Source organism: Gorilla gorilla, chromosome 1, assembly GCF_029281585.2.
Source record: "Gorilla gorilla gorilla isolate KB3781 chromosome 1, NHGRI_mGorGor1-v2.1_pri, whole genome shotgun sequence".
Taxonomy (NCBI): domain Eukaryota; kingdom Metazoa; phylum Chordata; class Mammalia; order Primates; family Hominidae; genus Gorilla; species Gorilla gorilla.
This window is the reverse complement of record NC_073224.2, coordinates 231,823,768-231,850,354: the sequence shown is the minus strand read 5'-3', so window position 1 is coordinate 231,850,354 and position 26,587 is coordinate 231,823,768. Positions and strand designations below refer to the sequence as shown.

At 42.4% G+C, this 26,587-nt stretch overlaps 1 protein-coding gene and 1 pseudogene across 4 annotated transcripts in view; both read right to left on the bottom strand.

Annotated features, from left to right (window-relative positions):
* The window catches only part of RERE (arginine-glutamic acid dipeptide repeats), a 461,116-nt gene that overhangs the window by 412,413 nt on the left and 22,116 nt on the right, over window positions 1–26,587 (bottom strand). The window contains exon 2 of one of the 4 annotated variants that reach the window (XM_055383731.2): window positions 22,436–22,620. The exons of the other annotated variants lie outside the window; for them this stretch is intronic. The gene's annotated coding sequence lies outside the window, so the exon portion shown is untranslated. The remainder of the gene's footprint in view (window positions 1–22,435; window positions 22,621–26,587) is intronic. 4 annotated transcript variants of the gene reach the window in all.
* LOC129532761 (large ribosomal subunit protein uL30-like) lies at window positions 9,390–17,036 on the bottom strand (annotated as a pseudogene).

Below are 26,587 nucleotides of genomic sequence, written 5' to 3'. Positions count from 1 at the left end.
TGGAGTGCAGTGGCACAATCTCAGCTCACCACAACCTCCATCTCCCAGGTCCAAGCAATTCTCCTGCCTCAGCCTCCCGAGTAGCTGGGATTCCGGGCGCACACCACTGCACCTGGCTAATTCTTTGTGTTTTTAGTAGAGATGGGGTTTCACCATGTTGGCCAGATTGGTCTTGAACTCCCGACCTCAGGTAATCCACCTGCTTCGGCCTCCCAAAGTGCTGAGATTACAGGCGTGAGCCACCGTGCCCGGCCAACACCATTAATTTTTAAGTACACTAATATATCGGAAATTTTCTAAAACAAAGCTTGAAACAACTATCACCAAAAGTTCTGTAACACAAAGAGTCAATACCACTGAACACAGTGTTTTCACCTGTAACGGAGTAAACATTCTCATTTCAGAATATTATTGAAATAGTTAAGTTAAGGTATTGTCATGAGGTACAGTACCTGACACAGAATGGGTACTTACTTAAAAAAAATTTTTTTTTTAAAAGGATGACTGTAAGGGGTCATTCCCCATGGATTATGGACAATTAGGGCCTTACTTTCTCAATAATGCAAAACTACATTTTCAATATTGTAGCATCACTGAATGTTTTGTCCAAAACAAGATTTAGAGAAAATGTCACCTACTGATTGAGAGCACAGTCTCGAGAAGCAGACTGCCTCAGTCTACTTATAGCCCTACTACGTACTAGCTCTGTCCTCAGTTTCCTCATCTGCGAAATAACTACACTTAACAATCCATGAAGAACAAGGGAAGGGTACAGTGACGTAGAACACCACGGTGGCAAACTGCAAGCACTCAACAAAATGCTGTATTTTAAAAACCTATGGCTAATGTACTGCCCAAAATTGGTACAATCTTTTTTAGAGGGTAACTTGGCAATTTCTACTAAAATCTAAAATATGCCTAACTTTTGAATCAGTAACTCTATTTTTAGGAATTCATCCTGTAAAAATATTCACAGGTTTATGAAAAGATATTGACAAGGATGTTAACTGCAGCATCGTTCATAATAGCAAATAACCGGAGGCAGTCTAAACATCTATCAGTTGAAAACAGGCCAAATTATAACACTAACATGTTTTCTTATGGAATACCTGTAATTATTAAAAAATAGACTATGTGTGCACCTATTTGGGGAAATGTTCATGATTTGTGGTTAAGATTAAAAAGTGGGTCTCAGTACAGTATGTAGAATAAAATCTTATTTCTATTAATTAAAAAAAGACAGAAAATAACTACAGCAGTCAGAATCCACTAAGGAGATGCAACAACCCACCTGCTGGGGGGGAAAAAATGTAATGAAAAAGAAAATGCATATAGCATAAATGTTTTTTAGAGAAAAAACATGGAACTCCTCTAACAGTTATCATTTTGGAGATTAGAACTATTAGAAACTTGGCTGGGCGTGGTGGCTCACACCTAATCTCAGAACTTTGGGAGGCCGAGGCGGGTGGATCACTTGAGGTCAGGAGTTCGAGTCCAGCCTGGCCAACATGACAAAACCCCATCTCTACTAAAAATACAAAAAAATTAGCCGGACGTGATGGCACACACCTGAGGTCCCAGATACTCCGGAGGCTGAGGCAGGAGAATCGCTTGAACCCAGGAGGCAGAGGTTGCAGTGAGCTGAGATTGTGCCACTACACTCCAGCCTGGGTGACAGAGAGAAACTTGTTTCAAAAAAAAAAAAAAAAACTATTAGGAACTTCTATTTGCTAAATATTTTTTTGCATTATGTAAAGTTTATAATTAGCATATATTAATTTTACAATCAGAAAAAAGATGGGCCGGGCGTGGTGGCTCACGCCTGTAATCCCAGCACTGTGGGAGGCCAAGGCGGGCAGATCACGAGGTCAGGAGATAGAGGCCATCCTGGCTAACAAGGTGAAACCCCGTCTCTACTAAAAATACAAAAAATTAGCCAGGCGCGGTGGCGGGCGCCTGTAGTCCCAGCTACTCGGGAGGCAGAGGCAGGAGAATGGCATGAACCCGGGAGGCGGAGCTTGCAGTGACCGGCGATCACGCCACTGCACTCCAGCCTGGGTGACAGAGTGAGACTCTGTCTCGAAAAAAAAAAAAAGAAAGAAAGAAAAAAGAAAGATAAAATAGGTTTTTAGAGACTTGTGAGAACTCTGCTGCAAACGCTGTTTAGGAAAACATATAAAATTTTGTATGTATGTACTGTCACATGTACATGTACATATGTAATATCTATATACCCAATTTTGTAAAATAATCCCAATTTTGTAATACATATAACTAGAAAAAGAGACTGGAAGAAAAGACACCAAAATACAGACAGCTGTTATCTCTATAAACTCCATGAAGGCAGGAGCTTCAACTGTTTTATATTGAAATATATACTCAGTTACAAACATATGCTTATTTTTTTTAATTACGAGATATAACCTGTCACTACACTGGACTGAAACTTATTGCTACTTGAGATATTTGTTCCTGATATATGAAACTCTGTTCTACTTTATCCTCTTGAAGCATCATTCTAAGTAAAATCTTACAAAGTAAACTTACAAATCCAGCAAGGAAAAAAAATTAGATTACATACTGTACCTTGCTCTGATAAGAACTTTACAATGGCTTTGAGGAACTCAACGAGGAAAATCAGTGTTTCCAAGAAGAAGAAATTCGGCCGGACGTGGTGGTTCACACCTGTAATCCCAGCACTTTGAAAGGCCAAGGCAGGTGGATCACCTGAGATCAGGAGTTCAAGACTAGCCTAGCCAACATGGTGAAACCCCATCTCAACTAAAAATACAAAATAATTAGTTGGGCGTGGTGGCGGGCACCTGTAGTCCCAGCAGCTACTCAGGAGACTGAGGCAGAAGAATCACTTGAACCCGGAAGGTAGAGGTTGCAGTAAGCTGAGATTGGCCACTGCACTCCAGCCTGGGCAACAGAGCAAGACTCGGTCTCAAAAAAAGAAAAGAAAAAGAAATTTATGGGCTGGGCACAGTGGCTCATGCCTGTAATCCCAGCACTTTGGAAGGCTGAGGCAGGTGGATCACTTGAGGCCAGGAGTTCAAGGCCAGCCTGGCCAACATAGTGAAACCCCGTCTACTAAAAGTACAAAAATTAGCCAGGCTTGGTGGCACATGCGTGTAATCCCAGCTACTTGGGAAGCTGAGGCGCAAGAATCGCTTGAACCCAGGAGGTGAAGGTTGCAGTGAACAGAGATCGTGCCATTGTATTCCAGCCTGGACAACTAAGAAATTTACTTCTTTAAAAAATAAAAATAAAAAAATAAGTGAATATCTGGTCTGTACCTTTAATACAATATCAACTAAACTTAAAAGAAAAAGAATTTTGTTGATTGAATTACCAAAGAAAGTTTTTGAGAATTTTAAGGTCCAAAAATGTTACTATTATTTGTCATCTTAACTTAAAGATCTAAAAGTCAAAACATCTGTCTAAATAGAGATGTTCAAGAAATATTTCATGCTTTGAAATGCTATAGCAATAATATGAAATTATATTAAATCATAACCAGATGATATGTCTTCATAACAACTCTCGTCCAAAGAAAGCACATGCTGAAAGAAGGTTGCTGGCCGGGTACGGTGGCTCACACCTGAAATCCCAGTGCTTTGGGAGGCCAAGGTGGGCCAATCACTTGAGCTCTGAAGTTCAAGACCAGCCTGCACAACATGGCAAAACCCCATGTAAAAAAATACAAAAATTAGCTGGGCACGGTAGCTCACGCCTGTAATCCCAGCACTTTGGGAGGCCAGGGTGGGCGAATCACAAGGTGAGGAGTTCGAGACCAGCCTGACCAACACGGTGAAACCCTGTCTCTACTAAAAACACAAAAATTAGCCGGGCGTGGTGGTGCGCATCTATAATACCAGCTACTTGGGAGGCTGAGGCAGGAGAATCGCTTGAACCTGGGAGGCAGAGACTGCAGTGAGCTGAGATCGTGCCACTGCACTCCAGCCTGGGCGACAGAGCGAGACTCCATCTCAGAAAAAAGTTACATCTAAAGTAAGTTACAATGCTGTACATACATTTGATATCAATGACAGTCAAAGACAATGAGAAGGGGAAATGTCACAAAAGAACTGCCATAGAATTTTAACAGAATGATCTCTAAGTGATCTTTCCCACTCATTTACTCAAGTCTTTGACATCAGCTCATAGCCTTCCTTCTCAACAGGATCCTGTCATAATCCAGGGTGATGGCAACAAAAATGTACTCATCTAACCAGGTACCTTGTTCCTAGGTGTCCTCTCTCCACGAATCCACACACGCAGCCAAACTTGCTCTACCTCTAAAGCCATTCAGTCGAGGCATCCCATTCTCTAGCCATAATCACTAGCAATCCTGAATATTCGAGATGCATTTGTTCTCCAGCCTCAACTGTACTTGTCTTTCTTTGGTCCTCAGTTTTCTTCATTTCAGCATCTTTCAGATTTCACTTCTACTTTCTCTGGTTTATACTCACTGCTTGTAGGAATTTAATATTATCTCCTTCATTTTGGCAAACTATTTTTTTTTTTTTTTTTTTTTTTGCTACAGAGTTTCGCTCTTGTTGCCTGGGCTGGAGTGCAATGGTGCGATCTCGGCTCACCCCAACCTCCGCCTCCTGGGTTCAAGCGATCCACCCGCCTCGGCCTCCCTAGTAGCTGGGATTACAGGCATGTGCCACCATGCCCGGCCATCATTTTGGCAAACTATTAAAACCTATAAGAAATCTAACTTATTTCAATGACCTAAAAGAATCAAACAAGAAATAATAGTCTATTATACAGAATAAAACCATGCTTTATCTAATCTTCTCAAGGACATAAACATAACAAACATGAAAGTGCTCATTCATTGGTGGGTATTTTAACTCCTCAATAGTCCAACCCTCATCTGCTTTTCCTTAAAATTATTTCATTATTCCAGCTGAGGAGAATTAAATCATGTGAAAAGCCCCATATCAGCCTTTCATAGTAGCATTTCTTCTTTCTTTTTTTTTTTTGAGACAGTCTCACTCTGTCACCAGGCTGGAGTGCAGTGGTGCGATCTCAACTCACTGCAACCTCCACTTCCCGGGTTTAAGCGATTCTCCTGCCTCAGCCTCCCAAGTAGCTGGGATTACAGGCGCACGCCACCACGCCTGGCTAATTTTTGTATTTTTAGTAGAGACGGGGTTTCACCATGTTGGCCAGGATGGTCTCGATCTCTTGACATTGTGATCCACCTGCCTCAGCCTCCCAAAGTGCTGGGATTACAGGCATGAGTCACCACACCCAGCCACATTTCTTCTTTCTTCATAAATTTTTTCTGGGCCGGGAACAGTGGCTCACACCTATAATCCCAACACTTTGGGAGGCCGAAGCAGGAAGACTTCTTGAAGCTAGGCATTCAAGACCAGCCTGGGCAAGAAAGTAAGACCCTGACCCTGTCTCAGCAAAAAATAAAAAAAAAAAAATTAGCCAGATGTGGTGGCACGCACCTGTAGTCCCAGCTACTCAGGAGGCTGAAATGAGAGGATCTCTTGAGCCCAGAAGGTAGAGGCTGCAGTGAGCTACAATCACGCCACTGCACTGCAGCCTGGGCAACACAGTAAGATCTTGCCTTTAAAAACTAAACAAATAAATAAACTTTTTTAAAAAACAATTTTTTCCCTTAACGGTATTTTCTAGCACCTAATATTAAATACACATGGTGGTTATTTCATGTTTTCTAGGAAACAAGTAACTAACATAAAAACAAAAAATAAATAAAATACACATGGTGTGTGTTTGATAAACAATGGAATATTTTACCTCTTTCATCACTTAAGCTTTGCATATATTAACTCATTTAACTCTTATAACAATTTTATGAGGTAGGTATTATTACTATCTCCATTTTGTATTGAGGAAGCTGAGGCCCAGGGAGGTTAAGTAACTTCCTCATTAATATAAAGCCTCTATGTGGTAGAGCTCAGATTTAAACCCAGGCAGTCTTGGATTCTGCATCTGTGCTCTTAGCAATCATGCCACACCGCCTCTCAAACCCAGGCTAAACTTTTGCTTAACTGAGAAATCTTTCCACTGAAAACATGGTTAATAATTAGTTTCATTATATTCAAGTAAACACCAAATTAGTACATAGCTTCCATACCAATTGTAATAATCTCTAAATTCTTCACCTGTTTATCATTCATAACACAGTAATACATTCTTCCTATTTTCACAAACCATTTCTTACATAAATTTCCTAAACTTTACATTTCCTTTCACTTTAAATAGCTCAGGAACTTTCTAATTTTTTCATTCACCTGAAGTTACCGGGTTACTTTCTTCACTGTCTCATTCTTTTCTTTTTTAAGACAGAGGCTCCCCCTGTAGCCCAGGCTGGAGTGTGGTGGTGTGATACTGGCTCGTTGCAACCTCTGCTTCCCGGGTTCAAGCGACTCTAGTGCCTCAGCCTTCCAAGTAGCTGGGACTACAGGTGCACGCCACCATGCCCCACTAATTGTTGTATTTTGAGTAGAGACAGGCTTTCGCCATGTTGGCCAGGCTGGTCTTGAACTCCTGGCTTCATGTGATCTGCCCGGCTTGGCCTCCCAAAGTGCAGGACTACAGGTATGAGCCATGGCACCTAGCCTCAAAATATTGTTTCATTCTATTAAGCATGTAATATACAACTTACCAAATTTTGTAACTAAGTTTTCCCCTTTCCTTCTTCTAAAAACCATCAATGTTTCAACTTCCCCTTAAATTCTTTTTTATTTTATTATTTTTTTTTTGAGGCAGGGTGTCACTGTCACCCAGGCTGGAGTGCAGTGGCACCATCACGGCTCACTGCAGCCTCGACCTCCCCGGGATCAGGTGATCCTCCCACCTCAGCCTCCGGAAGAGCTGAGAGTGTAGGCATGCGCCACCATGGCCAACTAATTTTTTTTTTTTTTGGTATTTTTTGTATAGGTGGGGTTTCACCATATTGCCCAGGCTGGTCTCGAACTCCTGGGCTCAAGCCTGTCTCCACCTCCCAAAGTGCCAAAATGCAAGGATTACAGGCATGAGCCACCACACCAGACCTAAATACTTTCTTTTACTGAATGTTAAAACAGTATCAAAGTCAAAAATTAGAACCACTTATTCTGAGTGAAGCCAATAAGCACTTCACCTTTGAAGGAGCTCTAAGTAGAACACGAAAGAAAGTTATCAATATTTTATCTGCTAACATTTACACGGCAACCTACTTAAAAAGTTAAGTTATATGGGTGCTTCCACTTCTGGAAAGTATTGTCTTATCTAAGAAGTCCAGATTTTCTCTTTGCCCTTCTAGAAAACACATATTATCAAGTGTCATCAAATATTTTTCTTATGTTTTATACCATTAAAATTTAATAATGGAGGTGACTGTGAAGGGAGAAAGAACAAAGAGAATACCCAAGCCTAGGTTTAATTTTTATAACTTTTTGAAGAAAAATATCAAGAAAATACGAAAACAGAAGAGAATGAACATTATATTTTCTACATGAAATTAAAAGAAGACAGTAGTTTGAGACAGGTCACTCTGAAAACAAAGTGTCATACTTTTTTTTTTTTTTGAGATGGAGTCTCGCTCTGTTGCCCAAGCTGGAGTGCAGTGGCACAATCTCGGCTCACTACAAGTTCCGCCTCCTGGGTTCACACCATTCTCCTGCCTCAGCCTCCTGAGTAGCTGGGACTACAGGTGCCCGCCACCACACCCGGCTACTTTTTGTATTTTTTTAGTAGAGACGTGGTTTCACCGCATTAGCCAGGATGGTCTCGATCTCCTGACCTCGTGATCCACCTGCCTCGGCCTCCCAAAGTGCTGGGATTACAGGAGTGAGCCACCGTGCCCGGCCCCAAAGTGTCATACTTTTAATAAAAGTATATGGTATAAAAATAAAAGTATACGGTTAAAAAAAAAAAAAGCTTCAACTACCCAGACCTCAATTTGAAGCCCAAATGTTATATTACTAATAGTGATACCCTGCACAAATTAATTCTCTGAACCTCCATTTCCTCATCTGGAAATGAGTAGTAATACCATCTACCCTGAAGAATGGGTTATTAGAAGTAATAAGAATACAGCAGCTCAATCATTCCTTTTCTCCAACCATTTCTTACAGTCACCACACTAAGCAAACAGCAAGAACTGACTCACCTCAAGCCATTACATAAAATTTATCTAATGTATTAGACAGTGAGTTAAAGTATCAAATAATTCTCATTGTGATGACCCCACATAGACTGTTGTCTTAAAGTCTTTCTGCTGTATTCAGCTCTAAGAAGATGTTTCTTCATGCGCAGTTAAATTTACAATAAATTACCTGAAAATTTTCTCAGGCATGCCAAAAATCACAAGATCTATTTATATATTTTAGCAATCTAGTGAAAACGTTCTTTACTTATCAAGAACTGATGATACTTAAACTTCCTTCCAGAGGTCTCTACTCAGTTTAATTTGTGATAGCACTTGTATGTGAGACAGCAAACACTATACATTTTAAGCAAAGAAAAATACTATAGAAGACTTCATTTTTTACAGAGTTTAAAAGAAAGCTCATTCTGATGTTCAGAAATACAGTGGCTCAGGAGTGGTGGCTCATAACTGTAATTCCAGCTCTTCGGGAAGCCGAGGCAGAAGGATCACTTGAGCCCAGGAGTTCAAGACCAGCCTGGGCAACATGGCGAAACCCCGTCTCTACAAAAAATACAAAAGCTACTCAGTTGTGGTGGCATGTGCCTGTAGTCCCAGCTACTCAGGAGGCTGAGGAAGGAGGATCACTTGAGTCCACGAGGTGGACATTGCAGTAAGTCAAGATCATGCCACTGTGACCTTGTCTCCCAAAAAAAAAAAAAAGAAAAAAAAAATACAGTTACTAAACCGTTTTGTTTTTGTTTTGAGACAGTCTTGCTCTGTCACCCAGGCTAGATTGCAGTGGTACAGTCTTGGCTCACTGCAACCTCCATCTCTTGGGTTCAAGCAATTCTCCTGACTCAGCTCCCAAGTGGCTGAGATTACAGGCATGTACCACCATGCCTGGCTAATTTTTGTATTTTTAGTAGAGATGGGGTTTTGCCATGTTGGCCAGGCTGGTCTCGAACTCCTGACCTCAAGTAATCTGCCTGCCTCGGCCTCCCAAAATGCTGGGATTACAGGCATGAGCCACCATGCCCACTCCAGTTACTAAACAGTTTTATGTGTAACATCACTTAGACTCTATCCTAAGGAAATAATTGTAAATATGAGATGACATTTATCTGCTAGAATATAAGTTCCATCCGGGCACAGTGGCTCACACCTGTAATCCCAGCAGTTTGGGAGGCCGAGGTGGGCAGATCACGAGGTCAGGAGTTCGAGACCAGCCTGGCCAACATGGTGAAACCCCATTCTCTACTAAAAATACAAAAATTAGGCTGGGCACGGTGGCTCACACCTGTAATCCCAGCACTTTGGGAGGCAAGGTGGGTGGATCACCTGAGGTCCAGGAGGTCGAGACCAGCCTTACCAACAAGGTGAAACCCCATTTCTACTAAAATACAAAAATTAGCCGGGCATGGGTGGCAGGTGCCTGTAGTCCTAGCTACTCGGGAGGCTGAGACAGGAGAATTGCTTGAACCCGGGAGGCGGAGGTTGCAATGAGCCGAGATCACGCCACTGCACTCCAGTCCGGGCGACAAAGCAAGATTGTCTCCAAAAAAAAAAAGAAAGAATGTAAGCTCCATGAGAGAAGAGATTTTTTTCTATTTATTCATTATCATATCCTCAGTGCCTAGAACAATGACAATCACTTATTTACTGAATGGAAATAAAAAGATCCATAGTGTTACAACAGTAAAAAACAGAAAACACTTATGATACATTATGCATTCATTACAATGATGATGAAAATTTATGATTACATAAAAGTGCTTACACTCATTTATTTAAAAAACATTAACTTAGTGTCCAGGAGCAGCTTATGCCTGTAATCTCAGCACTTTGGGAGGTCGAGGCGGGCAGATCACTTGAGGCCAGGAGTTCAAGACCAGCATGGCCAACATGGTGAAACCCCATCTCCACAAAAAAATACAAAAATTAGTCAGGCATGGTGTTGCGCACCTGTAATCCCAGCTACTCGGGTGGCAAGATTCTGTCTCAAAAAAAATGACTAAGTCACTAACTTAGGCATTAAGAAGACTGGGTTCTAATGCCAGCTCTGTCACTAATTTGACCTGTACCTCGGGGTAAAGGACAACCTATTTGGGCTCCAGCACCCTCGTATGTATTATTTCCTCCCCATTTCCTGGCCTTGGCTGGTCTTAATGAGACTGGCTTTGGGTAGACATTACAGCGAGTACATACCTGAGTTACCTCAGAAAGCAAAGACTAACACAAACAGCAGAGAAAAAGGGGATGCAACCTGGAGCAGATCAAATGCTGCATCCCACTGGACTAGGAGATCCTCAGTGACATGCTCTTCAAGCCACACTGACTCAGAATCATCCATTTTTAACTCTAGGACCTCAAAGCATCCTTGAACCACTTTACAATAAACAGCAAGTAATTTAGGTCATCTGAGTCAAGAGAACAATGCCATCCAGGGTATACCAAAATATCAAGCCCTACTGTCAAAAGGACCAGAAAATAAAGTACAGGTGGAGAGGAAGTGATTTCACCTGCTGGAAATAGAAAAAGTAGATCTGTATGTCAGCCAACAACTATCACACAATGGAACAGGATGCTTACCTCTCTGCTGGAGGAAAAGAAGCTATTCTCAAGTCCTTAAAATAAAAACTATTGTAATCTTACTATATCTATTTTACGTCATCTGAGAGCAATCCATGAGGACAATGCTTCCTCTTTCAGAGAATATTCCAACTGAAAATCTCAAAGAACTCCCAAGCACCACTTGCCCTTCAACACCTACCTACACCTCACTTCTCTGCCCCACACTCACAAACTTTATTAGCATCCACAATTAAAGAACCATGAGGCAAGGCGCGGTAGCTCATGTCTGTAATCGCAGCACTCTGGGAGGCCAAGGTAGAAGAATCACTTGAGCCCAGAGGGTTGAGACCAGCCTGGGCAACATAGTGAGACCTTGTCTGCACACAAAAAAAAAAAAATTCTTGGCCAGGCACGGTGGCTCATACCTGCAATCCCAGCACTTTCAGAGCCCAAGGCAGGCGGATCACAAGCTCAAGAGATCAAGACCATTCTGGCCAACATGGTGAAACCCCGTCTCTACTAAAAATACAAAAATTAGCTGGGCATGGTGGCACACACCTGTTGTCCCAGCTACTCAGGAGGCTGAGGTAGGAAAAATCACTTGAACCCTGGAGGTGGAGGTTGCAGTGAGCCAAGATCATGCTGCTGTACTCCAGAGCCTGGCGACAGAGCAAGACTCCGTCTCAAAGAAAAAAAAAAACTTTTTTTTAAATTAGCTGGGTGTGGTGGCACACGCCTGTGTCCCAGAGGCTGTGGTAGGAGGGTTGCTTAAGCCTGGGAAGTCAAGGCTGCAGTGAGCTATGACTGTCCCACTGCATTCCAGCCTGGGCAACAGGGTGAGACCCTGTCTTAAAACAAATAAATAAAAAACAAAATAAAATAAAACTCTGCTCTGCCACTTTCTAGCTGAGTTACTTTGGGAAAGTTATTGAATCTCTCCGTGCCTCCATTTTCTCACAATTATAAAACGGGGATAATACCTGTTACATAGGATTGTGATAAAGATTAAATTCATCTAGAATGCCTGGGTAAATACTTAGCATAACATAGATTTCCAAAAATGTAAGGCCAATTTCTACCGAGGCCTATTCCTTAACAAAGAAAACTGAAGACACACAGGAATTCTCATTCCTTGTAGTGATCTAAATTACCAAACCATGCAACATCTTAATATAAAAGAAATCTCAAGGAAGGAAATGAAGTTACTGCCTCATGGTTTTACTGACAAGCAGTTTTTAAATTGCAGGTTCACAGAGGGATTTGGGGGACCCATTAATCCCCTGAAATTATACCTGATTTTGAGGCAGCGTGCTACTTCTGTAAACGTCTTCACTGAATTTCCACTAGCTCCAACCCTATTTCTCTATTCTCCTTTATAGCAAATATCCTCAAAAAGGTGCTATACGCACTCTCTCAAATTCTCCTTTCATTCTCTCTTAAACCCACTCCAATAAGAATGATGAAACAAACCCTGCCCTGAAACTAATCTTGCCAAGATCATCTGTCCACATTGCTAAATCCAATGATCAGTTCTCAGTCCTAAGCTGATTTTTAGCAGATTTTTGACACACTTCATCTACCCCTCCTGCTTGAATACATTTTTCTCATCTGGCTTCCAGGATGCCATATAATATAGTCTATGATTTCTTGGTTTTCCTCCTTTTTTGCTGATCTCTTATCAGCTTTTGTTGCTGACTGTTGTCTCAGACTTTTTAACGTCCCTGGACTTCGTCCTTGAACTTTTTCTCTTCTCTTCCCTATACTCCACTGGTAATCTCTTCTGGTTTCCCAGCTTTACTTACACTTGCCACACACTCACAACTAGGTATCTCCAACCCAGGTTTCTCACATGAATTCCAGACTCTTACACCATCTTAAAACTGTCTACTTGGCATCTCCATTTGAGTATCTAATACTACTTTAACCTCCGTGTGTCCAAAGTAAGCTCAAGAGGCCAGGTGCGGTGGCTCACACCTGTAATCCCAGCACTTTGGGAGGCCGAGGTGGGCAGATCACTTGAGGTCAGGAATTCGAGACCAGCCTGGCCAAAATGGTGAAATCCTGTCTCTACTAAAAACACAAAAATTAGCTGGATGTGGTAGCAGGCACCTGTAGTCTCAGCTACTCAGGAGGCCGAGGCAGGAGAACCACTTGAACCCGGGAGGTGGAGGGTGAAGTGAGCTAAGATTGCACCACTACACTCCAGCCTGGGAGACACAGTGAGACTCCATCTTAAAAAACAAACAAACAAATAATCTGCTCTAAACACAGCCTTCCCATGTCAGCTCCTGACAACCCCATCCTTTGAGCTGCACAGTCCCAAACCTTGGAATCATCCTTGACTCCTTTCTTTCAACCCCTACCCTACAGTGAAATTCATCAGAGACCAGGCATGGTGGTTCATGCCTATAATTCCAACACTTGGGGAGGGCGAGACAAGAGGATCATGTGAGCCCAGGAGTTCAAGACCAGCCTGAGCAACATAGTGAGACCCCATTTCTACAGAAAGTTTTTAAAATTAGCTGAGCATGGTGTCACATGCCTATATTCCCATCTACTTGGGAGGCTGAGGTAGAATGATCACCTGAGCCAGGGAGGTCAAGGCTGCAGTGAGCCGTGCTCACACCACTGCACTGCAGCCTGGGCAATAGAGTGAGATTCTGACTAAAAAAATTAAAAAACTCATCAGAAAATACTGTCACTCTATCTTCAAACTACATCCAGAAGTCATATACTTTTCACAAGTCTACTAGCAAATGGATGAAGCACCACCATTTCTCACATGAATTATTATCATAATAGCCTCCCACCTATCTCATTATTTCTAGCCTGTTGTCCCAGTCTACTGTCCACAAAGGAGTCTTCTGTCCTTTTAAAATGCAAATAATGCACTATGGGAGGCCGAAGTGGGAGGACTGTTTGAACTCATGAGTTTGAGACCAGCATGGGCAACCTAAGGAGAGCTGTCTCTACTAAACAGAAACTAAATTTTTTAAAAAAAGAAAGAAGAGAAAATGCAAATCACATCATGTCACTTCTTTGCTCAAAACCATCCAGTGCCTTCCCCATTTCAATTTAAGCCAAAGTCCTTAAAAGGGCCTCAAGAAGCACCTTTACTTTCCCCCACCCCCTTACCGGTGAACATCTACCTCAGAAGTCACAATAGACAGCGTAGACTGAATGGGTGGTCCCCAGAAAGATATGTCCAAGTCCTAATCCCCAGTTCCTGGGGACTGCCACCAAAGATTGCCAGCAGCCACCAGAAGCAAGGAGGAAGTATGGAATGGGCTGTCCCTAAGAGCCCCCAGAAGGAACTAACCCTGCCAACCGACACCTTGATTTCAGACTTCTGGCCTCCACAACTGTGGCACAATAAATGTCTGTTGTGTTAAGCCACCAAGCATGTGCTTGTAATGGCAGCCCCAGGAAACTGACACACCACTCTACCCCTGCTCATTCTGCTCCCACCACGCTGTCTTCCTTGTGCCCACTTCAGGACCCTTCCACTGACTATTCTCCTCTGTCTGGGAAGCACATGCTGCAGAACTCCACATGGCAAACTCCCACACATTTTAGCCTTTTGCTCAAACATCATCCTCTCCATGAGGCCTATCCTGACTCCCCTATTTAAATTGCAACAACCACCATCTTTCCACTTCTTTCAAACTCCCTTACAGTATCTATTTTTTTCCACAGCATTTATCATACTCTAATATACTACATAACATTCTTGTTTATTACCCATTGGATTCCATAGAATATAAGCTCCACAGAGGCAGGGTTTTTAGGTTTGCTTGGGGTTTTTTTTCTCTTTTGTTCACTGGTGTATCCTAAACATCTATAAACTATGCCTGGCAGATAGTAGCTATTCAATAAATACATGCTGAATAAATCTGTTGAACGAACGTGTATATGTATATGTCTTTTTCTGGAAACAGAATTCACAGTTTTTATCAGATTAATAAAGTGATCTGCTACCCAAAAAAGGTTTCCAAATCTTTATTCTCAAGCTTTAAGTGGTTAAGGAAAAGGGAATTCTATCCTAAAAGACCCCAACTCTAAAAAAAGCAAACAAAACCCCAAAAACACTCATACTATGACTTCGTATCTTACAAATGGCAGACACAAGTTTAAATTTCATACTCCCAAAACCAAATTTTGCTAAAGAAAAAAAGACAGTCCACTACAATTTAACGGCTTGAGAAGTACCTTCACCCACTTTTCACAGAACCTTGCACACTAAAAGGTGTACCCAGGATGAGCTTATGTCTCTACTGCTTAAGCAACAAAGGGTGGCCAGCAGTGTGAAGCATTCACATAAGCAAATCAAAGTTCCACACAGCTCAAGAACATGATCCAATGCTCCACCTAGGTAAAATCCTATCCAAAGTAGGGGAGTAGAACCAAAGCAAATCATAACCTGTCTAGCATCTATCCTTACTATGGAATAAACAGATATTTACTCAAAATACAACACTGTTTTAAAGACCTTGAGAAACCATAGAAGAGATGTCATTTACACGCCCCTTCAGTATGAACCATAAAGCGTAACAATGAAAGGCAGTCAAGCATAGGAAAACCTGTTAATGGATTTTGATAACAGCAGAAAGGCACCCACTACATTCCTTATTATTGCTGCAACATATTTCACAGTTACTACTAAACAGGTCTAGGCTAATACAATCACACCAAACACCAGAATTCAGCATATTACTCATCCAAGCATACATTCTTCAGACATATCTTTTATATTAAATCAATGACCATTACAGAGGAAAATATGCACATCTGCTGTTCCATCTTTCTTGTTCCATCAGCAAGTGGATTCACAATGCAACCAAGTCCTAGTCCTTACCTTTCCTGGTTCCATTCTCCAACAGAGGAATTTCAAGGATACAGAATCTATGACATACTTTGAAGAGAAAGGCATTTTAAACTCTAATTAACTCATAATTTGCCTTGAGCTGCTTTTTTTTGAGACAAAGTCTCACTCTTGTCCCCCTAGGCTGGAGTGTGATGGTGCAATCTTGGCTCACTGCAACCTCCACCTCCCGGGTTCAAGCAATTCTCCTGCCTCAGCCTCCTGAGTAGCTGAGACTACAGGTGCCAACCACCATGCCCAGCTAATTTTTGTATTTTTAGTAGCAACGGGGTTTCACCATGTTAACCAAGCTGGTCTCGAATTCCTGACCTCAAGTGATCTGCCCACCTTGGCCTCCCAAAGTGCTGGGATTACAGGTATGAGCCATCACGCTCGGCCTGCCTTGAGCTGTTTTTTTAAATACTGGCAAGACTTTCACATCTCAGAACACATCATTTTATCAAATTCCAAACCCAACCACTCTTCATCACCTCCACGACTACCATGCTAACCCAGGCCCACAGCACATCCCCTGCAGAGTCTGGCCACACTCCTCATCAGTCTGCCTGCTTCCACTCTGACTGGCAGCAGTCTAACTTTCTTTTTTTTTCAACTTGAGAGTAGCTACTGTTTATTTAAACTGATCAGACTAGAAAAATAGTTGTGGTAAACACCTCGGTTCATTCTTCTAAGAAGCCTGTGGATCTGGTCCTCCCTGTTGCCAGCATCTCCACCTTCTACAAAATGGGTGGTTTTTCTTCATTCTATCTTGTGGAGAAAATAATTTGAAGGGCCACAGGAAGTTATCTGCTTCTTTAAAGCGTTTTCCAACAGTATAGATGTCATGAATCAGATCCTCCATGCAGATGATGCCATATTTACAAAGAGATAGCAATCAAAGCGTTATCTGTCAAAGCAATTTGTTTATTCACCTTGCCATAACCACGCTTGTAGATTAGTTCATTTACTGACTTCAGATTTGGGTTCCCCCATGTAATATATGGCTCTACAATCCTCAGCATGTTAACTGAAGCTTTGTTGAGCTTCACAAAGGTTCCACTGAAGATTTGACAAAGGCGAAGAAGCTGCAACACCTTTCAGAACTCTGGGCTCACACCATTGATACCTCTGGTCCTGATGACAAAGGCCAATTTGGGTTCTGCAGGTACACAGAAGTTGCCAGCTTTTCTTGCCATCCTTGCCATTCAAATTTCAGTTCTGTACATCTGCCTATATTCCTTGTGATAGCGCTTTGCTTTTTCATAAATAAGCTTCCTCCTTGCCTTTCAAAGCATGTTTTGGGCAGACTTCTTTCTCAGGAGCTTGATCTTCAGCTCTGTGAAATTCCTTTGCTTTTTCTTAAGGGTTTCTGGCGCAACGGGAACCTTTTTCTTCTCTTCAACACCCTCCACGGTTCCAGCTGGTAAAGATCGCAGTCTAACTTTCACACAGCAGCCAAAGTGATCTTTATAAGAGAGAGATCAGATTCTGTCACACACACCTGATGAAAACCTTCCAGTGGCATTATACTTGGAATGAAAGCCAGAGGTCTTAGCATGGTCCACAGGGAACTTTACGACCTGGCTCCTGCCCCTCTTTCCTGGTATCACCTCCTACTGTTCTCCCAGAGTTTTTCCACTGTTCCTTGACCAAGCCAACAGGCTTCCACCTCGGGACTTTTGCACCTGATGTTCCCTCTGCCTGGAAAGCTCTATTCCTATACCTCCGCATGGCTCCTTAGCCTGTTCAAGGCCTTGTCCAAATGTCACCTCTTCAGAGAAGCCATCCCTAAATAACCTACCTAAAATGGTACCATCCATACACCCTGTCAGTGTCTCTCTCTTTGTCTGAGTATCATGGTTGCCTCATTTTATAATTTGTTTAATCTGAGTCAGAACTGAAGCATTTATTTCCCTATAAAATGAAATCTGGGCAGAACAAATGCTCTTTTATAGACCACTCATTTTGAAGTTAAACACAATATATAAACAAACATACACACCTTTAAAAAAAACCGTGCTTTGGCCAGGCACAGTGGCTCACATCTGTAATCCCAGCACTTTGGGGGAGGCCAAGGCAGGCGGATCACCTGAGGTCAGGAGTTCCAGACCACCCTGGCCAACATGGTGAAACCTCGTCTCTACTAAAATTACAAAAATTAGCCAGGCATGGTGGTGGGTGCCTGTAATCCCAGCTACTTGGGAGGCTGAGGCAGGAGAATGGCTTGAATACTGGTAGCAGAGGTTGCAGTGAGCCGAGATCATGCCCCTGCACTCCAGCCAGGGCAACAGAGGAAGACTCTGCCTCAAAAAAAAAAAAATGTGCTTTGGTGTATGGTTTTCCTTTATCGTTCTTAATTTAAAAGTATTACCAGCCTGGGCAACATGGCAAAACCCCATCTCTACAAAAAATACAAAAATTAGCCAGGCATAGTGGCGCACACCTGTAGTTCCAGCTACTTGGGAGGCTGGGGTGGGAGGACGGCTTGAGCCCGGGAGGTCAAGGCTGTAGTTAGCCATGATGGTGCCACTGCACTCCAGCCTGGGTGACAGAGTAAGACCCGGTCTCAAAAAAATAAAAGCATTAAAAAGAAGTGCTGTATGTACAAGAAGTTTATGGTTGTAGTACTAGATAGAGTACAAAAAAGAAAAATGGAAATAAGCCAAGTGCCCAATAACAGGAAAATACTTAAGGAATATATATGTGAAGAAAACATAATACAACCATGTTATGTTAATGTGTTATAATAACATCATAACGTTATAATAATGTAATTTTTAATATATGTTAATAATGACTACATAGAAGCACAATGGTGTTTATGAAGGAGTTTTTTTTTTTTTTTTTTTGAGACGGAGTCTTCCTCTTGTTGCCCAGGCTGGAGCGCAGTGGCGCGATCTCAGCTCACTGCAACCACCTCCTCCCAAGTTCAAGCGATTCTCCTGCCTTAGCCTCCTCAGCAGCTGGGATTAGAGATGTGTGCCACCACACCCAGCTAATTTCTGTATTTTTAGTAGAGATGGGATTTCACCATGTTGGCCAGGCTGGTCTCGAACTCCTGACCTCATAATCTGCCTGCCTCGGCCTCCCAAAGTGCTGGGATTACAGGCGTGAGCCACTGCGCCCAGCCAGTGTTTTTTTTTTTTTAAAGAAGCTGTAATGATAGTAACAAAGAAGTCCAACCTTTATATTGCACAAATATTTACTAACCATGTACCATCTATGTGCCTGACCAGCCCTGACAGATGAGGATTCAACAGCAAACAAGACTCGTCCCTGTGCTTTCAGAGCGCACAGGGTAGCAAAGCCACTGACAAGTACAGGTGGGATTACAGTGAGGCATAAGAAATGGCTCGGGGGAGTACAGGGGCCAGGCAGAGCACCCTGGGCACAGCCCTGAGGCTTTCCAAATGAAATGATCCCGAAACTCAGACCTGAAGAATAAACAGGAGCTAAGAAGCAAAGGAGGGGGAGATAAACAGGTATGAATCAGTGGGTGCTCAGGGTGAGAGGCAAGAGAAGACATGAAACAGAATATGTGAACTATTATTTTTTTAAAAACTAAAATAACTTCTATATTTGATGGTAGAATTTTTGGTAAAATTTATCTTGTATAAAATATGATACTAGGCTGGGCACAGTGGCTCACAGCTGTAATCCCAGCATTTGGGGAAGCCGATGGGGGAGGGTTGCTTGATCCCAGGAGTTCGAGACCAGCCTGGGCAACACAGCAAGACCTCCTCTCTACCAAAAAAAAAAAAAAAAAAAAAAAAAACACATATATATATATATATATATATGAGAGATACTAAATGAAAGCCAAATACTTTACCAACCACTCTGGCTTCTCAAAGCTTATCTGTCCTGTGGCTACTACCTCTCTTTCCTTCAGCCTAACCTACTATCTGACCAAACACGAGCAGTGGCAGGAAGCAATTTTAACACGTCACACAGATGCACACATAACTCTTTATCAGGACTGACCAATACACTTCCCATCCCCACATTACAAATTTGGGGCCAAAATTACTCAGACAGAGATGTACTCTCCAGTCTCTGGCTGACGTGCTACCTTATTACCTCGCCCCAATTCCCTTCAGGTGCCAACAGACACTCCGTGCCTAGCATTCCAAGCCTGTCTTCTTTGGTCTACCTAACTTATCTGGCACTATTCCTCCCCACAAATTCTGTACTTCAACCAGGTTCTCTTTACTGAACGCTGCGCATACCATATGCATTCCTGCCTCAGGCCGACCCCTGCCTGGACTGTCCTAACCTGCTCTCCCAGTCTGCTATTCAAACAGCAACCATTCTTCGATGGCCCACTCAGCTTTTCAATGGATCTTTGGTCAACTTATTTAATCCACACCAATCTCTAACCTGAAACTGAACTAAATTTGTTATGCTAAACAGTAAGTACTTGGTTAAATTCCGCTTTTGTTCTAGAAATCTCTAAATGTTGTATTCTTGTAAGGCTTCCCTCCTAAATTCTGAGGCCAAAGATAGTAACTTTTATTTCTTTTGTATCCCACTAACAGCAACATTAAACTGGGAAAACACACCTCCCACACCTGTTGGCTAGCTGACAGATCCTGGATGGAAAGATGAGCCAGAGAGCATTCAGTGCCAGTTGCTTTTCTCTGGAACTGCGGGTTCAAGCACCAAGATTAGGACTAGACTTATGTGCTCCTTTGGGACAGGAAATGGCATATGTACTGAAATGCGAGATAGTTAAAGGACACCCCCTCAAAAAAAATTAAACATGAGGAAAAACATGTGTTCCTAATGTGGGCAAACCCCACCATATTACAAGTCTCCCCAGTACCTTCTATACTATGTAGCTAATAATACAAATAAATAATCAATCTAATCTATTTGATAAATGAATAGATTTAATACCACTAAGAGAAATATGAAGGTAATAGGTATAACCAACAGCCTAGAGTTTAATAAAGCTCCAAGGTAATCCCTGTGTCAGTTTAAAAGATGCTAACGAATTATTTTTACAGTTTTTCAAATCCTTCATATAGAAATAAACTAAGCCATTTTCTAGGAAGAAAAAAGGTCAGGCTTTACTTACAGAGTCTTGCTCTTGTTATCCAGGCTGCAGTGTAGTAGCACGATCTCAGATCACTGCAATCTCCACCTCCCAGGTTCAAGCAATTCTCGTACCTCGGCCTCCCGAGTAGCTGGGATTATAGGCATGCGCCACCATGCCCAGATAATTTTTTTGTATTTTTAGTAGAGATGGGTTTTGGCCATGTTGGCCAGGCTTGTCTCAAATTACTGACCTCTAGTGATCCACCCACCTCAGCCTCCCAAAATGCTGGGATTACAGGCGTGAGCCACCGCACCCGGCCCAGGCTTTACTTCTTTAGGGAGACAGGGTGGCAGGGGTTTCATAATGAACTGAAAAACCAAATACTGTGTCCCTTTCATTTGGCAAGAACTCCTTTTCCAAAGAAGGGACTCAGAAAAAATGAAATTACTTATATAACGTCGGAGAGAATATTCTTAAAAGACAACAAAACATACAGAAAGGTATTTTGGATTCAGGAGAATACAACCTCTTCCAAAAAGAGATTTACTCTCTACTCCCTAGGAACTACTAATGACATGGAAAATCCCACTCAAGTTACATGAGGTCACACACCCACAATAAAGGTAGCTGCCTGAAGGCGGTCAGCCAAGATAAACACCAACTTGTTAACTCCCTAAGTGCTATGCAAATGCCCAAGATAGTATATGCACACTTAATGACTCTCTACGTTGTTGGAGCATCATGTTTCTACTATTACTACAGTTCTTTCAGTCTGTATTTTAGTGGGGTTTTTTTCATATCTGTTCCCCACTTTTCATCATGACCTCCAGGAGGGTAGGGACACATCTTACTCATCTTTATATCCCCAATGCCTAGCATTATATCTTGCAAGAGACACTAAAAAAATAAAATTCTGCCAAATGAATGGGCAAGCCCAAAATATCACTCAGATAATCCCTTATTAACAGCCAAATGCCCAGGGGAAGGGAGACTTAGATGACAGCACCTTCCTAGAAAATATGGCCTGAAATTACAGATCATTTCTACAACAAGTTACATTTCACTTACTAAGCAACTGGTCTATCTTTTCAGAATAAGTTTTACTTTTCATGATCAGTGTAAGTATACGGGAAGCATGATTATTCTGAAATCTCTTCTTTTCAAACTAAACACATAGCTCCTGGACACCCACAGGAATCATAGCAGAAGAAGAGGGAGAGGCAGTAGACATTAGTTTCAAACCCATAAATCTTTAAGAGTCAAACAAAAGAAGAAAATACTAAGAAAAGAAAACTTGTCAGAAACCATTTAAAGACAAAGGACACCATCATCTCCCAGAATTTATCATCAACAGAACAGGTGAAGCTTAACAAAGATAAATTAGGCCAGGCATGATAGTTCACACCTGTAATCCTAATACTTTGGGAGGCCAAGGTGGGAGGATCGCTTGAGCCCAGGAGGTCAAGGCTGCAGTGAACTATGATTGCACCACTCCAGCCTGGGCAACAAAGCAAGACCCTGTCTCAAAAGAAGGAAAAAAAAAAGAAAAAACAAAAAGATAAAGTATAAGAGCGCCTTCTTCACTTAATGAAGCCCAAGTTATAAATTCTTATAACCCATTAAGTTTATAATTGAAAGAGTATCAAGCATATAGCTTTATCTATGCACATAAAAACAAACATAAGTTCAGTAATTCATACCAGAAACCAGGTAATCACAAGTCCAACAGTTTACCTTATCTTTGAAATACACTATGTAGTTGGCTAATTTCACAGTAATCAATTCTTACGGGATCCTCTTACAATAGCCACTCAAGGAGAAAATTTCAAATACTGACCTCTAATTCAATGTAATACAAATAAGAGGTCTTCCATCCAGAATTATATCAAATGGCCACAATTCCTTTCTCAGTAACACCATAAACAGGCTGAAGCTCTCCACAAATCTTCTGTGTAAGTGGATCCCACGGTGGTTGTGACCCGGTGCTGAGCGCACATACAGTTACTCCTAGACAATCGCCTCCTAAAAGAAGACAGATGACTATCACTGTGTCTAAATGAAACAAATTCAAAAATGCAGCTCTGCCAACTAGTTTCATTAGCATTTTCCAAACAAAACAGGTGTCACAGACAAGCTCAAAATAGTCAAACTCCTCTCTCTTTGGTGCTTTAGCAACATTCAATTCCCTAACACCTCCCCCAGATGCTGGATTCTTTTTAACAGTGTCTTACATCGGGTATGTTTCTCAATATTAGGAAGGTTTAAAGAAGCTGTGAGGATAGGATAGCGGAACATAAAGAAGCAGGAAGGCCGGGTGCAGTGGCTCACGCTTGTAATCCCAGCACTTTGGGAGGCGGAGGTGGGCGGATCACTTGAGGTCAGGAGTTCGAGACCAGCCTGGCCAACACGGTGAAACCCCGTTTCTACTACAAATACAAAAATTAGCTGGGCATGGTGGCGGGCGCCTGTAATCTCAGCTACTTTGGAGGCCGAGGCAGGAGAATTGCTAGAACCCAGGAGGCAGAGGTTGCAGTGAGCTGAGATCGCGCCACTGCACTCCAGCCTGGGAGACAGAATGAGACTCCACCTCAAAAAAAAAAAAAAAGAAAGAAAGAAAGAAAGAAGGATCTATTTTGATACTGGGAGCCTAAACTGAATGATTCTGGAGAAATTCACAGATGGGGCTGAGGCTCACCTTCATGACAGCTATATCAAAGGCCTAAATTTCTAAGGCTCAGAAATCACTACAATAAGCCTATCAACAGCATGTGATACTCTGCAAGCATTTTGCAACCTTAACATTTCCATCCTTTACAGTACTTTGATATCCTCAAAAGATGTCTTGGATTTCAAAGCCAGTCCCACAACAACAAGGCTGGCAATCAGCATCCCAGAAAACTGCAAAGAGGTTAAGACCCAAGCAAAATGGACTTGGGGATGCAAGGAATTTGTCAGCACCTGTATTCTCCTAAGAAGTGGTAAAAATATGGCCGCTTCCTACAGGAAGAAACTATGCCAAATAACCAAACCAAAAGTGAGAAAACCTAAATTATATTAACTTCTCATGGGAAGAGGCACTTAACCAGATAACTCTGAGTCAGGACCGTTCAGAGGGCGGAAAAAAAGGACCCATATTAACTGTTCTAATTACAAGTTACTCTTTGACTCTTCAGATCTTATTTCCTTGATGATTAGACTGGAATAAACAATTTGAGGGCAGGTACGATAACACCTGTCATCCCAGCACTTTGGGAGGCCAAGACAGGTGGATCACTTGAGGCCAGGAATCCAGACCAGCCTGGCCAACATGGCAAAACCTCATCTCTACTAAAAATACAAAAAAATTAGCCGAATGTGGTGGCGCATGCCTGTAGTCCCACCTACTCAGGAGAGGCTGAGGCACGAGAATCGCTTGAACCCAGGGGGTGGAGGTTGCAGTGACCCAAGATCGTACCACTGCACTCCAGCCTGGGTGACAAAGCAAGACTGTCTCAAAAAAAAAAAAAAAATTTTTTTTTTTTGAGAGAGAAAAAAATGGCCTCAGAAGGCTGGGCGCGGTGGCTCATGCCTATAATCCCAGCACTTTGGGAGGCCGAGGTGGGCAGATCATGAGGTCAGGAGATGGAGAACATCCTGGCTAACACATGGTGAAACTCCGTCTCTACTAAAAATACAAAAGTAGAGTCCCAGCTACTCCGGAGGCTGAGGCAGGAGAATGGCAGAGCTTGTAGTGAGCCGAGATCGCGCCACTGCACTCCAGCCTGGGCAACAGAGCAAGACTCCGTCTCAAAAAAAAAAAAAAAAAAAAGCCTCTGAAATCATTTCAGGAACTAAAAGCTAACTCTGGCTCTCTCTACATCTTTATATTAAAGGGTCCTGGACCTGTGATTGTTGAGGTGGCAGGGAAAACTGCTACCTGTTCCCATTCCTAATAGAAACCATCTTTTGATGCCATTCCCATTGTATTTTTCCACAAAAAATGTATTTACAGATTTCTGGGACTGAAAAATTGCTGAATTTGTTAAAAGAGAAGAAAAAGGTGGCCCAGCAAGATGGCTCATGCCTGTAATCCCTGCACTTTGGGAGGCCAAGGTGGGTGGATTGCATAAGCCCAAAAATTCAAAACCAGCCTGGGCAACACGGCAAAACCCCATCTTTACAAAACAAAACAAAACAAATAAAAAAAAGCTGGCCAGGTGTGGTGACATGCACTTGTAGTCCTAGCTACTGCCAGAAGGTGGGGAGGGAGGGGTGGCTGAGGTGAGAGGACGGCTGTCACCCAGGTTGGAGTGCAGTGGTGCCATCATGTCACACTGCAGCCTCAACTTCCCAGGCTCAGGTGATCATCCCATCTCAGCCTCCCAAGTAGCCAGAACCATAAGAATGCACCATCACACCCAGCTAATATTTTTTATTATTTTTGTAAAGACAGGGTCTCCCTATGTTACCCAGACTGTCTTTTATTCCCCCCAAGACGGAGTCTTGCTCTGTCGCTCAGGCTGGAGTGCAGTGGTGCAATCTTGGCTCACTGTAACCTCTGCCTCCCAGGTTTAGGCGATTCTTGTCTCAGCCTCCCAAGTAGCTGGGATTACAGGTGCCTGCCACCATGCCAGGGTAATTTTTGTATTTTTAGTAGAGATGGGGTTTCATCATGTTGGCCAGGCTGGTCTCGAACTCCTGACTTTGTGACCTGCCCACCTCAGCCTCCCAAAGTGCTGGGATTACAGGTGTAAGCCACCGCCCCCGGCCCCCCACTTTTTTTTTTTTTTAAGAGACAAAGTTTTCTATGTTGCCCAGGCTGGCCTCAAATTCCTGGGCCAAAGCAATCCTCCAGCCTCTGCCTTCCAAGTAGCTGGAACTATAGACATGCCACATGTCCAGCATGCATTTTTATATTTTCAAGGTATTTCCATATCTATTTGTTCATTTCAGTTTATGTACTACTGTCCCTATTTGACAGCTAAGGAAGTAGGGCACATAATCATACTTCAAGCCCATAGTTCAGGTGGAAATGGACTCTAGGTCTTCTCATGCCAACCAGGAGTCATGGCTTATTTTTCTTATGCACAGAGGCTATCACAGTTCAGGACATTTTAGTGAAGCCAGAAGAAACAGGAATTACGTGGCCGGGCACAGTGGCTCACGCCTGTAATCCCAGCACTTTGGGAGGCCAAGGCCGGCAGATCATCTGAGGTCAGGAGTTCGAGACCAGCCTGACCAACATGGAGAAACCCCGTCTCTACCAAAAATACAAAATTAGCTGGGTGTGGTGGCACATGCCTGTAATCCCAACTACTCAGGAGGCTGAGGCAGGAGAATCGCTTGAACCTAGGAGGCAGAGGTTGTGGTGAGCCGCGATCGCACCATTACACTCCTGACTGGGCAACAAGAACGAAACTCCGTCTCAAAAAAAACAAAACAGGAATTAACCAGCATATATAAAGTATGTTTTAAACTACTATCATATAACCTAGTAGTTCTCTCCAATGTAATCAACACATCCCTTAGCAAAATATTGTTTCTAGAGTTATAAATAGTATTCTGCCATAGGCCACCCAGATCTCAGATCTCATCTTGATTCAAATGGGCACTACACAAGAATACATGGGGTGTTTAATTTATATTCATTTTGTTATTTTTCAGGACAGTGCCTCTAAGCCAGGAAATAGCCTTCAAGTAGAAGTGGAAACATCCACAGGCTAAGTTAAATGCGATATTCAAGCCACTCAATGTTCACAGTCTTATTCTAAGTAATCAGGCCACTGACCCAAGTGTCAGTCAGCATCATCTTCAATCTCCCTATGAAAAGCTGAAGGAAAAGAAAATCTAATTAAAAGCCCAAGAAAAAATCCACTTTAATCAAAACTGCAACTAAAAGGCAAAGGAACTTTAAGGTAGGAAAAAAACTTAAGACATGAAAAAATTAGGAATTACAAAAAGGGATGTCAAGAGGGAAAAAGAGGAGATACTGCGATTTTTTTTTTAGAAT